The sequence below is a fragment of the Nannobrachium achirus genome, assembly GCF_963921795.1.
Source record: "Nannobrachium achirus genome assembly, chromosome: 5".
Classification (NCBI taxonomy): domain Eukaryota; kingdom Metazoa; phylum Chordata; class Actinopteri; order Myctophiformes; family Myctophidae; genus Nannobrachium; species Nannobrachium achirus.
In genome coordinates, this window is record NC_137814.1 from 44,071,441 (window position 1) to 44,085,190 (window position 13,750).

The window sequence follows — 13,750 nt, forward strand, 5'->3', positions numbered from 1 at the left end:
TGCGTGTGTGCGTGCACATGCAGAGGCCTGTCTGAAGCAGCGTGTTCTAACAGGTCCTCACACACACATCACACCTCTGAGTTCATATCCTGCTTAGCCAATCAGAACACTGTGTGGGCGTGAGCACGCATGCTTGGGTTAGTGTGTGTGTTTATTTGTAAATAGTGTGTGTGTGTGTGTGTGTGTGTGTGTGTGTGTGTGTGTGTGTGTGTGTGTGTGTGTGTGTGTGTGCGTACGTGCGTGTGTGCGTGTGTGTGTGTGTGTGTGTGTGTGTGTGTGCGTGCGTGCGTGCGTGCGTTCAACCCCACCTAGGGTATGGCACTGATGTGACTGCAGTTTTCCCGGTGAACCTAAGCGCAACGGTGGGGGGCGATGGGCAAGGAGGGTCGCGAGCTTATGAGAAACAACTCAAATAAAACCTTAAAACCTGGCGAAAACGGTTGTGTGCATTAGCGCAAGATTAGATGAGGATAAAGGAAATCATTAAATGGAAAACATTAAATTAACTTCTGAAAAGCCTACTAGTTCTTAAAACCTGGCGAATTAGCGAAAGATTAGATGAGGATAAAGGAAATGGAAAACATTAAATTAATTTCTGAAAAGGCTTCTAAGCCTACACTAGCCTACTAGTAAAACTAGAACCGCAATCTTGCCACACGTGAATAATTGTGGTTGTAAACAATAAAACACAGACAATATAAATCCTTAGTCTAGTAGTGGGAAGAAGAGGTTATCATCATGGCCCCAAATTACTTTAAAATATCTTGCAATTGGCTACGAGTCTCTTACGAAATCAGCAAGAGTGTCTCTCAATACATAAAGCTATATATAACCTCTCCATCCGTGTTGTGTGTTCCTCACACTCCCACGCCCCCACCGTTGCGCTAATAGGTTCACCGGGAAAACTGCGGTCGCGGCACTGATGGAGGAGAGAACACGCCCCCTGGAGGGGAAAGGAACTGGGTGGAATAACGTGTTCCTTCCACACGCTACGTCCAACCTGGGAAACTCCCCCCTGTCAAATGATAAGAAGCGGCCTGCTCACTCCTCATTTGGTTGGCAGAGGGAGAGCAGAGCACAGGATTAGGCACTGGCACTGGGTGAAAAACCTGTTACAAAATCGTGGGATACATTTTTTTAAAGAAGAAATGCAACCATAAATTGAATAAAATGAATTAAGGAATTCTTGCTCGCAACCCATAAAAATGTGTCCACAACCCACATGTGGATCTGTCCACTTAGAACTACAGAATCACTCCCTAGCTTCCACCGTGGTCTGAAGACTCACCTCTTCAGACTCCACATAAACCAATAGTAGACCTACTACTGTAGCACTCCCCTTCCCTCAATGACCACACATGAAGCTAGATAGCATTTTCTTTTTGTTTTTAGTTTTTGTTTGTTTTTTACTGCGTGGTCTACCTATGTTATTATATTTTTTTCTAGATTGATATTCCTATGCATTTGTTATAGCCTATTGTTGTTGATGTACTGACATATTATCTTGCTTATTATATTGATGTATTATCTGCTTATTGTAAGTCGCTTTGGATTAAAAGCGTCTGCTAAATGCCTAAACTTAAACTGTTTGGGAACCAGTGTATCAGCGTGTGTTCCAGTACCACAATGTCTGCTCATTTTTCCATCTCTTGATTGGATGAAATTGGTTTCCCCGACCTGAAAATGCATAAACCTTTCTGTTCATTAAAGAACAAAGAACAAACACTGTAAGAACAATGATCAGTATATTGCAGGGGTTCCCAAACCTTTTTTGTCTCAGGGCACCCCATAAATATTTTTTTAATCCGAGGCACCCCTACATTATAATTTTCACTCCCAGCACCTTATATTTATCTGCAGAGCGTATCACAATAGTGGAGTCCGCTTTAAGAGCGCGTAATGCAGCTACCAGCCAACAGCGCCTCAGCGTGGCCGCGGCGGAAATGCAGGAGGGGACAAAAGAAGAAATACACGCTCCCCACACCGCATGCACCGGAGCCAGAAGCAGTACTAAACCTTTCGGACAGTCACCTGAGACGGAATTATCTGCATTAAGAAGAGGCCTCAGCTTCGTTCCCACTACTTATTGTAACGACTTCCAAGTGATGGTTGATTTTCAAAAATTCTTTCGAACACTAAGACTTAAAGAATTTTATCTACCTAGAACAGATGTGCTAACGCAGGTTGTGGCAGAGCCTGTCACTACTCAAGTGGATATGGATACTGAGGAAAATAAACCCAGTACTCCATTTAGACCCAAGTCAGTATTTATTCCATTTAAGGGCAGAAATGCATCATTGGATACTTACTGTCGTATGGTGGACCAAGATGTCCACCGGGCTTTGAAAAATAAAAAAGAATATAAAACTATGAACAATATGCCCAAAGCAGAGAGAGAAGCATTACGCGCTCTTAAAGCGGACTCCACTATTGTGATACGCTCTGCAGATAAGGGGGGCTCGATTGTTATTCAGAATACATTAGATTATGTAAAGGAATGCATGAGACAATTGAATGATGAAAACTCATATCAAAGACTGTCTAAAGATCCCGCATGGAATACAAAGCTAGAATCCACGACAAACTTGACACACTTTTAGAACAAGGTGTGATAACGAAAAAAGAATGTGGGTTTATGAAAGTGGAAAATCCCTGCATCCCTATATTTTACACTCTACCAAAAATACACAAGTGTCTGAATAATCCAAAGGGCCGCCCCATTGTATCTGGTATTGGTTCATTGACTGAAAAGATATCCACGTTTGTGGATTATTTTCTAAAGCCGTGCGCTATGGAACTGCCGTCCTTTACACGCGATTCCATAGACTTTATAAATACCATTAAAAACTTGGAGATTGAAGAGAATGCTCTATTGGCGACTTTAGATGTGGAAAGTTTATACACAAATATTCCCCATGAAGCGGGCCTGGACGCAATGGAGCATTTCCTCCAACAGCGTCATTTAGACGCATCTCCAAGTGCTACACATATCAGAGACTTGGCATCCCTGGTCTTATACCATAATTTCTTTATGTTTCAGGACAAATACTACCTCCAATCTCGGGGGGTTGCAATGGGCAGCCCCATGGCCCCGGGATTAGCAAACCTTTTCATGGGATGGTTTGAAAAGGAGTGGATCTACAATCCAGAAAAGAACCCCTTCTTCAAAAAGATAAAAATATGGAGGAGATTTTTGGATGATATATTTCTCATATTTCATGGTACAATTGAGGAAATGAATGCTTTTCATGTTTTCTTGAATGAAGCTAGTGAATTAAAATTCACCTTGAATATGAGTACTGACAAAATTGAATTTCTGGATATTACTGTCATAAGAGAAGGTAACTCACTGACGACAGACTTATATCGAAAACCAACAGACAGAAATACCCTACTAAGACGAGACAGTTACCACCCAACACCACTTAAGAAAAGCTTACCTATTAGCCAGTTTAATAGAATTAAGCGTAGGCCTATATGTGGCTCAACAGAAAGGTATGAAAAACAAAAACAGGATATGAAAGTACGTTTTCAAAATAGGGGATACCCTGAAGAGTGGATTGATAAGGCATCAGAACGGTTTGATAATATATCCCAGGAGGAATGCCTACAACCTAAAGTGAAACCCATTAAGGAAAAAGTACCACAGTGTTTTATAACATACTCACCGTTGGGTGATGTGTTTAATAACATAATTAAAAAACACTGGCATATTGTGACAACTGACCCTGTTTTAAAAGATGCCTTTAAAGCCCCACCACAGGTGGTCTATAAACGACCTCCTAACATTAGGTCCCTAGTGGTGAGATCAGACCTAGCACCCATTAAACCCAGAACTTTCCTGGATGATATCCCGAATGGCAATTATAAATGTGGTAGTTGCACACAATGCAATTTTACTTACAAATGTACTTCCTTTAATCATCCGTCAACAGGAAAGAAATATGACATTAAAGGTATTATTTCATGTAAAACAACACATGTGGTGTACATGTTAAAATGTCCATGTTCATTAGCATATGTGGGAATGACGACAAGAGCGCTTAAAACGCGCATTACTGAACACCAAAGTGACATTAGGACTCAGAACATACGTAGTCCCGTGGCTATGCACTTTATGCAAGCTGGCCACAATGTATCAGCCTTAAGGTATATTGGATTGGAGAAAGTAGAAAAACCTCGCAGGGGAGGAGACTGGGAGTCTCTCCTACTAAAAAGGGAGACATTCTGGATATATGAACTTAGAACATTAAAACCTTTTGGTATGAACTTGGATTTGGATATTAGACCATTTCTGTAATAATGTTGTACCTGACTGACATGCTTATCTAGATCCTATATTGTATTGTATGTATTGTGCTTATTTTTTGTGATATGTAATGTGTGATATTTTAACCTATATTGTTCAGAGGTATGGCCCTTTAACTGATAATCATTATTGTATGGAGTGGATTTCGATTGGGTAATGAACTGATTGAGTGAGGACACCCACTGATGTGGACCTATAAAATGGTCCAAAGGCCAGATCATTGTAACTTGAACTTGAGAAAGCCCTGTTGGGCGAAACGTTGTTTGGTTATTAACATAGACTGTAGAAAAATATGGACGAAATGACGCCATTGGTTTCTATGCAGCGCAAACGGCCCTTTTCCACGCCTTGAAATGGGTGTCGCCATCATAGAAATAAATAGAATTGTAATGCTACCAGAGATGCTATTGGCTGCCAACGGTCACGTGCAACGCAAGGATACTTGGGAGAATGTGTTGAGCTCTGCCGAAAATACAGCAGACGAAGAAGAAACAACAACAACACACAGCCTATTTTTCCAAGGGTTTCTACAGTCTATGACACAGACGGACCGCAGTGACAGTAAATGTCCGAATAACTTTTTAATTTTGCCACGGAGATTTGAGCACCGAAACGTTTGGACTCTGGAGTAGCCGCTGCAGCCGCCGCTAACCAAGCCTGGGTTCCCGAGGCTACCGCTAACCTGACCGGGCCGTCTAGGACTCTGTACCCCGCATGGAAGCCTTGTTGAGGACTCCACTTTTGAAAGTGCCCGTGTAGTTCCGCTGGGTTTTATAATAATCCAGTTGTCCACTAGCCCCATATAGAACATCACCCGTCGCTGCATACTGTTGTGTCTCGAGGTTATATGGGGCTAATTGTCCACTAGACTTTTCACAAAGCAAAGAGGCATTCGTCCAGAGAAATATGCATGTGTTTATTCATATTTATTAACAGGGATTTGTGATGTTTATAGGACTGAGGTTGCATTCATAGTTCATAGTTGCATTCATAGTTCTCAGTCACACCTCTTAACAAAAGCTGACAACAATTTGACACCTATGTTAACAATGCGATTAATGTAGGAATGGATGCAATATGCATATGAATTGTCCATTGTGACTACAGTCTGTGATTGTGACATGCTAAGTAGCCTACAGTAGAAGGGAAGCTGGATTCACGAATGGATTCATGAACTAATTATTGAGCTGACATGCAGTATCGTGGGTTAATTATTCCAGGAGGCTAAAGAGGTTATTTCAATCAGCGATCGTAAATGCGCTTGATTCATGTCATTTGTTTGATTGAGTTTTTTTTACAGTAGCAGGCCTACATCATTCAGCATATTCCTCCTCTTTGATTCAGTCAATTTCATTCTGGTTTATATTTTGGAAATAAAATGTGAGATCAACCTATGTCTATTTGTGTGCGTTCCTATGCAAATTTGTGTGACATTTGTATGTGTGAGTGAATGTAAGTGCTAACTTAGTTTGACGTGCTGCAGACTGTTCTATTGACAATTATACTGTAACTGTAGCCTCAGTGTTATTTTCAAATGTTTTAATTAATACCATTTGGTGAGGCTAAATGTTGAGTGTTTCTTTTTAGTTTTATATTATATTATAGGCTATACCACTTTATATACGAGTGGTTACTTGGGAGAAATACATTATTACCTAATAGCCGTTCTAAACCTACAAAAAGCCAGATAATTGCCATAACATCACGTCGCCGAAGTCTGCTATGACCAACTTCAAATTCCAAAAGAGCTCCCGACCGAGATCTCCCATCCTGGCTCCAACAACAGGTATATGAGGTATGGCAATTATACAGGATAGCAGGACATGCAACTTCATATAAAAAGTGCTGTTTTCAGTTTCCAAAATGTTACATGAAATATTTGATAAATGGTCTGAAGTAGGCCTAATGTAAGGTAAGTCTGTGGTAGGCATATGATTGACAAATTATCAAGAATGCCATATGCCAATGTTAAAGAGGAGTTTATAAAATAATATAGGCTTCCCTTGGCTTAGAACATAGGCTATTTTGGCTGTAAGTGGCCACTAAGATGACGTCATCACCGTGACGTGAGGGGACGCTGGCGTGAATTTCGCCGCTCCTCAACTCAGCTAAAACCTGTGTTTTTGTGTCTTTTCAATGATCCTTTTCACTGCAAATGCCACTCTACATCTGGATAATTTGCACAGTTTAACGATCGGACATTGTCTGTACTCACCGGTCCATTGTGGAGCTGTTTTTCGGTAGCCACCGATCAGCTGTCCAGTGGCTAACTGGCACGCTAATCCTGCTTGGAGTCGGCAACAAGTGATCCTGCGTTTCCAAACAATCGGTGGATCTCCAGCTGTGATACGCTCCGCTGACCTTTTCTGCATTGAAGCTTGGGATTTCGGACTATCAGGATGTTTTCCCTTTCATCGATAGTGAAAGCCGGCGGGAGCTGCCTCTCATTGTGGAAGACGAGGATAGTAAAATACTCCTCCGCGGAGCTACACAAACTTGCCTGCCATTCCACTCCTGACTCCCATGCAGTGATTAAATCCCTTGGACTCGTACGTCGCCCCCGCTACATACATAGGGGCGCGCGGCGTAAGTTTATTTATTCAAATTCACTCATTCCATCTGTAGTGTCTGTCGGCTCTTCCGTGCCTGCGCGACGTCATCACAACAGACTCCACGTGTGCAGGGGCAATCTCCGCCCACTCGTCTGTGTTGACAGCGTCACCCCTCCCATTCAACCTGCCCCTGCAATAAACAATGCTGCGACATTCATGCTGTTGAATGCTCAATCCATGAACAATAAGCCTGAACTGATATATGAGGCCATTACAGACAGGAATATTCATATTCTCTGTCTTACAGAAACATGGCAGAAAGAGCAGGACTTTGTTGCACTCAATAAAGCCACACCCCCAGGCTATGTATATTTACATAAGCCTCGTTCAGCGCGGGGTGGTGGTGGGCTGGCTATTATACATCGAGAAGACATCCGAATTAAAGAGGTCAGCATGCCTGCTGTCACTTCATTTGAGTGTGTTGGATTCACACTTACTGGGTTTTCCCAGATTCAGTTTGTCCTCATTTACCGCCCACCTAAGACAAAACAGGCTGTGTTTCTGTCTGAACTTTCTGAGATGCTCATACCTGTCTGCGCTTTGTCTCCATCCACACTGCTGCTCGGGGACATGAATATACATGTGGATGACAGCACCAACACATTTGCAACAGAGTTTCTGCTGCTTTTGGAGTGCTTCAATTTCACCCAGCATGTACATGGCCCCACCCATGACAGAGGCCACACATTGGACTTGGTCTGTTCCATCGGCACACCCCCCTCCAACCTGGAGGTCCTAGAACTGGGCTTCTCTGACCATCGTGCCATTGTGTTCACAATACCTGCCTCTGTACCCAAACAGCACCCCGGACGCACTATAACCTTCCGTAACATCAAAAGAGTGAGTGCACCAGACCTATCTGCCCAGATAGCCACTCACATGGCTCCTCCTCCCAACACCATGGTAGATGGCCTGGTAACCCACTTCAACACTGCCATATCTCTCAGCCTTGACTCCCTTGCCCCCCTCATAACCCGGACTGTCTCCTTCAATCGCCCGGCCCCTTGGTACACTCCTGAACTACGTACCTTGAAGTCCACTGGTCGGCGGCTGGAAAGGCTCTACAAGCGTTCTGGCCTCACTGTCCATCGGTTGGCCTACAAAGACCATGTAGATGCCTATAAGGATGCCCTTTCTCGGACTAAGACCCAATATTATTCCACCCTTATTGGTTCCCAGCAGAACAACCCCAGAAGACTGTTCTCCACCATTAGTCGCCTGCTACGCCCCCTCAGTAACCCGAGCTCTTCAGGTGCCCCCGACCTCAGCTCCAGGTTCTTGGACTTCTTCCAAGCCAAAGTGGACTCCATCCACCAACAACTCCTGGCACCTGACTCCCCCACTCCACACACACCTCAGCTTCAGGACACGGCTCCCATCACTGCCTGCCCTCCAACGTGCCGTTTTACCACTTTCACTGCTGTGGATGCTTCTATGGTCACTGAGTCTGTCATCAAGGCCAACTCCACCACCTGTTCCCTGGACCCCATGCCCACAGCACTGGTGAAGACGTGCCTACCCACCCTCTGCCCCTTCATCACGGATATCATCAACTCTTCACTGCAAGCGGGCACAGTACCCTGCAGCCTCAAAATCGCCTCAATAACTCCGATTCTCAAGAAGCCTGGGTTGGACCCTGAGGAGCTGAGCAACTACCGGCCGATCTCCAATCTTCCTTTCCTTAGTAAGATCTTGGAAAGAGTAGTTGCCGCCCAGATCCAACAACACATGGCCAACCATGGGCTCTATGAATCACTTCAGTCTGCATATAGAACTCACCACAGCACAGAGACTGCCCTATTGAAGATCACAAACGACCTTCTTATGGCTGCTGACGACGGCCTAGTCAGCATTGTTGTTCTTCTGGACCTCTCTGCCGCGTTTGATACCGTCTCCCACACCATCCTCCTCGATCGCCTCTCCACCTATCTCGGCCTCACGGACATAGCCCTATCCTGGTTCCGGTCATACCTCTCCAACAGACAACAGTTTGTCACCATCAATCCTTCCAGATCACACCCAGCCCCAGTTCACCATGGCGTGCCGCAAGGTTCCGTACTTGGTCCACTACTATTCACCATATACATGCTTCCCCTGGGTCAGATTATCCGCCACCATGGACTAAATTTTCACTGCTATGCTGACGATACACAACTGTATCTGAGCACCACACCTTCCACTCAGCTCCCTCCTCAGACCCTTGTCAATTGCCTCACTGAAATAAAATCCTGGATGACCACTAACCTTCTCAAACTGAACAGTTCAAAAACAGAGCTCATGGTTGTAGCTCCCAAGGCACTGCTCCGGAAGACTGGAGATTTTCTTCTTCAGATTGATGGCAGCTCCATATCACCATCTCCGGAAGTGCGCAACCTGGGCGTCATTCTGGACTCCACCCTCTCCTACCAGTCACACATCAAATCCATAACCAAATCGGCCTTCTACCACCTCAGGAATATCTCCAGGCTCCGTCTATCACTCTCTGATTCTGTGGCAGAGACCCTCATTCATGCCTTTGTGACATCGCGTTTGGACTACTGCAACGGAGTCCTGTTTGGAGTCCCGAACAAGTACCTGGACAGGCTCCAGTATGTCCAAAATTCAGCTGCCAGAGTTCTCACCCACACCAAGCCCTGGCAGCACATCACCCCCACCCGTAAACAACTGCACTGGCTTCCTATTAAATACCGCATCAATTACAAACTCCTCCTTCTCACCTACAAGTGTCAAAATGCCCTGGCTCCACAGTACCTCTCAGACCTCCTCCATGATAAGCCTACTCTGTCACGGACTCTGCGGTCTGCAGACTTGGACCTCCTCTCTGTCCCCAGTGCAAACAGGCGAACCTTGGGCGACAGAGCCTTCGGTGTGGCAGCCCCCACCCTGTGGAACTCTCTGCCATTGGCCATTCGCCATGCTCCAACACTGGACTCTTTTAAGGCTGCATTGAAGAGACACCTATTCACTCAGGCTTATGGCACAGTTTAGTTGTTTGTATAGTTTTGTAAAGCGCCTTGGGTTTGTGAAAGGCGCTATATAAATGCAAGTTATTATTATTATTATTATTATTACTAATATGTTGTCTGGTGTCGATATGTTTATGTAGGGCTATTCGCTTAATGGCATGCCATACTTGCACAAATCAAGACGAGAAAAAACAAATAAAGACGCATTGTTTTGGTGGCATTATATATAGGTTTGTTACACAATCGGGCAGTAGGTAGCCTTCATAATAAATAAATACCAAGTCGTGTATTTGTGGCTGATATGCCTATAAGAGTAAATACATTGTAGGCGAATTAACAAAAACGATGTTTTAACATCTATACTATAATTTTGCGAATGTCTGAGTGAGTGTCTGAAACAGCGTTTCTCCTCAGTGGCTGGAGCAATTGATCTGAAATCGCATCACCATAAGCATATGAACACACCTGACATAACTGTGAAGCCTGTTTGTCACTTTCACAAATCGTATGCTGTATATTAGCATTTTTATGGTGTATCTATATCTATTTAGCCTACAGTACCTTTTGTGACCACACATGTTAAGGGAGGGGCGCTGTTGTTCAGGCCATGCACAATCACACACAAACCCACACACACACACACACACACACACACGGGGGGGGGGTGTGCAGGCAGGCGGGCGGGGGGGTGGGGGGGGGGTTCTGGCCCTGTTACAGATGTTGTCCAAAAATCATGCAGATCGGTACACAGTATCTCTGTAGCCGTTAAATGGAACGGGCATTTCTTACATTGATGCTCCTACATATTATCATGCAAGCACCAGTTAAAGTTACTTTCCATCCCTCATATACTGTGTGCACAGTGCACATCCCATAACCCACACACTGCACATCATTCCGGAGCTCATATCTTTGAACGGGTAAGGGCTAGTTTATATAATTATAGAGAATATATGTGTGTTTATTTATGTCCTCACTCATTTTAATAGCTCTGGATTAAGCGTCTGCTAAATGTACATTGTAACCTGGGTTTGTATAATAGATTTATTTTGTAAAAATGTTTACACGCCGTTGTACAAAATAAACCGATCTAGCTAACAGTGCGTCGCATTACGACGAGTTGTTAGATCTGCTCTGCTCTGGGTAACCGAATTGTGCATCAGTGCATGCAGGCTGGCCGCAGATCAGTTTCATCAGAAGTCGGCCCCGCCCCCACCCCGCAACTTTATAATTTATTTTAAAATACATTGGACCAAATTTCGACAAAACGCATATGATGGTGATTGAAAGGCTAGCGATAACTAGCGATAGGAACCATAAAGTATTCATGAAAATGTTAATTAAGGTTAGAACACGAAAGGGGAAAATGAATGGGATCCAATGGTGAACAATTCTTTTTGCTATCGGCCAAGGGGGAAAACAGCGCAACTAGCGGCCAATCATAGGAAGTTTTACTTCCGTATTGGAGTCATTTTAAATCGGCAGAACTTGCCCCTTGGTTATTAATAAAGAAAAGACGGGTGAGCATTTTAACGTGTGCGGACATTGCCTCTTTTTGTTCATTATACTTTGCATAGGATAACATCAATTACAAAAGCAGATAAATGGGAGGGGGGGGGGGAGAGGGGTGGAAACATGAGGGCTTAGTCTATTTACAAGTCTCGAGTAGCAGCCGTCTGAAGGTGACTTTTCAGACCAATTTTGACTAGGGATTTGCACTCCTTTAGGGACTAGGGATTTTCCACATGTTGGTGGTATAGCTGGAGAACGAATTATTTTAGTGTTAAATCTAGGTTGAACATGATTAGTGGAGCTGCCTCTGGTGTTGTGATCATTGATCCTTAACCTTTAGGAAGTAGTTTGTCAGGTACATGGGTATCTTGTAGTGTATCTTGTACAGCAGGCCCATTGCAAGATGTACTCTGTTAGCTAATTTGAGACACCCAACGCTTATGTGGTGATAAACGGTAAGGTGGGCCAGAGGAGGAAGACCAAGCATGACCCTAATCAGGGGTTCTGGGCTGTTTGGAGCTTTAACTTTAAGGCAATTGGGGCATCGCAATACCATATGATGATACAAGGATTCCGTAATCAATGAGGGTCCCAATAAGAGCATCACCTAGAGTCTTTCGTGTTTTAATATTGATCAGCGGGGCAACCTTCTGCTAGAAACAAATTTGTTATGTTGACTTTTTTGATTACTTTGGTAGTCATTTGTCACTGGATAGGTTAGCCTCCAAGATGAAACCCAGCTAGGGTACGGTGATCATGACTTGTTATCACAGTGTCACCTACTTTTATTGTGACGTTTTCGACTTGTTTTGGACTAGTGTTATTTATAATGTAATTATATTAGCCTACTTCCCATGGTTTAAAAAACTGTTACGATTATAAGTATAATTTTAAATGGATGTCAGGCCCTGTCACATCAGGCCCCTCTTAGAGCACTGAATGGCAGGCCCTGTTACAGGCTCTGTCATGTCGATGGGAAAATATTAATATTCCATACAGGTTGACGTGTAACATGCATTCCAGCAGAAAAACAGCATCATAAGGCCCTAACAGGGCAAAAGCACACAGAGCTCTAATCTCAGACCAGGGCCCCCCAGTGTTACTCTGTACATTGTGCGCCTATTTTTTCCCACATCACATCTACAGCTCACAGCTTGTAGTTCACAGCTTGTAGATTGTCTTCTTTTGCTGAATGTTCATGACATTGCCCCTAAAACATTGAAATTCCATTTCCAGTAGCTTTAGGCCTACTTAATAGAGTAACCTTACAAAATGAGGATGGCAATTTCTAGTGTGAACATGTGGTGTTTGGGTGGCCCATGAAAGACGACAGTCACATCCTGTGTTAAAAGACTTTCACTTCCCAGAGGGAGTATAGCACCCAGGATTTCACAGAGTCACATGGTCACTGGGTAACAGAGAGTTGAAATAGGCTATTGTAAACTAGAAAACTGTGCTCCTCTGAGCACAGGCCTCCGCCCAGGCCGGGTTACCTACCCAGGCCCGCAAACTTTCCAAGGCATTCACAGCAACTCGGAATGGGATTTGAAAAGTCACCATTTTATACATCTTGATCACATATCCACAGAGATAAAGAGAATGTGTAAGGATTTGAGTGGCCGACATGTACTGTATATGGAGAGTGGGCTGTGTGGCGCCACGATGAGGCTGAATTTGGGGTGGAGCTTCTTCCTTGGCCTACGGATATGAAAAATCGGACAGGTGCCAAAGTTTTGGGAAGATAGTAAGGGACGGATATAAATTGGTGTGCTAGCTGCATTGGTGTGCTAGCTACTGCTGGAGGCGGTAAGGGACCTGGATAGAGGGCACTGGCCTAAAAAAAGGGTTGAGAAACACTGGCCTACAGGATTTAATCTTCCTCCATCAACATGTTCATCGTAGTACGGAGCCCCGGAAGTGCCACGGTGCAAAATATATTTTCAAAGTGTAGGAACACTATATATAGTGTAGCAATGCTTTATTAACCTGAATAAACGGGTACTCAATAAAGCATGTTTAATAACAAAAGTCTCATCATTTGTCAACAACTCACAGTGACATTAAGCATGCTACAATGACAAATCAATCAATCGGCAGACAGGGCTGTTGCAGTACAATATGCATTCTTAGGCCTTTATCTCCTCAGTAGGTTAATATATCTATCTGAAATCAATTTAAGCAAATGTTTTAATTTTCTGTTTATCAACTGTTTATTTTAATGTTTGCTACTTGTTCCAAATCTCATATCGGCAAATACTTTGAATGCCTGTGTCCCCAGGGCCAGGTATATACTATAAGTACTTTACATTTATTTTAATTTACTTGAATAAATCTCTGAGAAATTCAGGAGT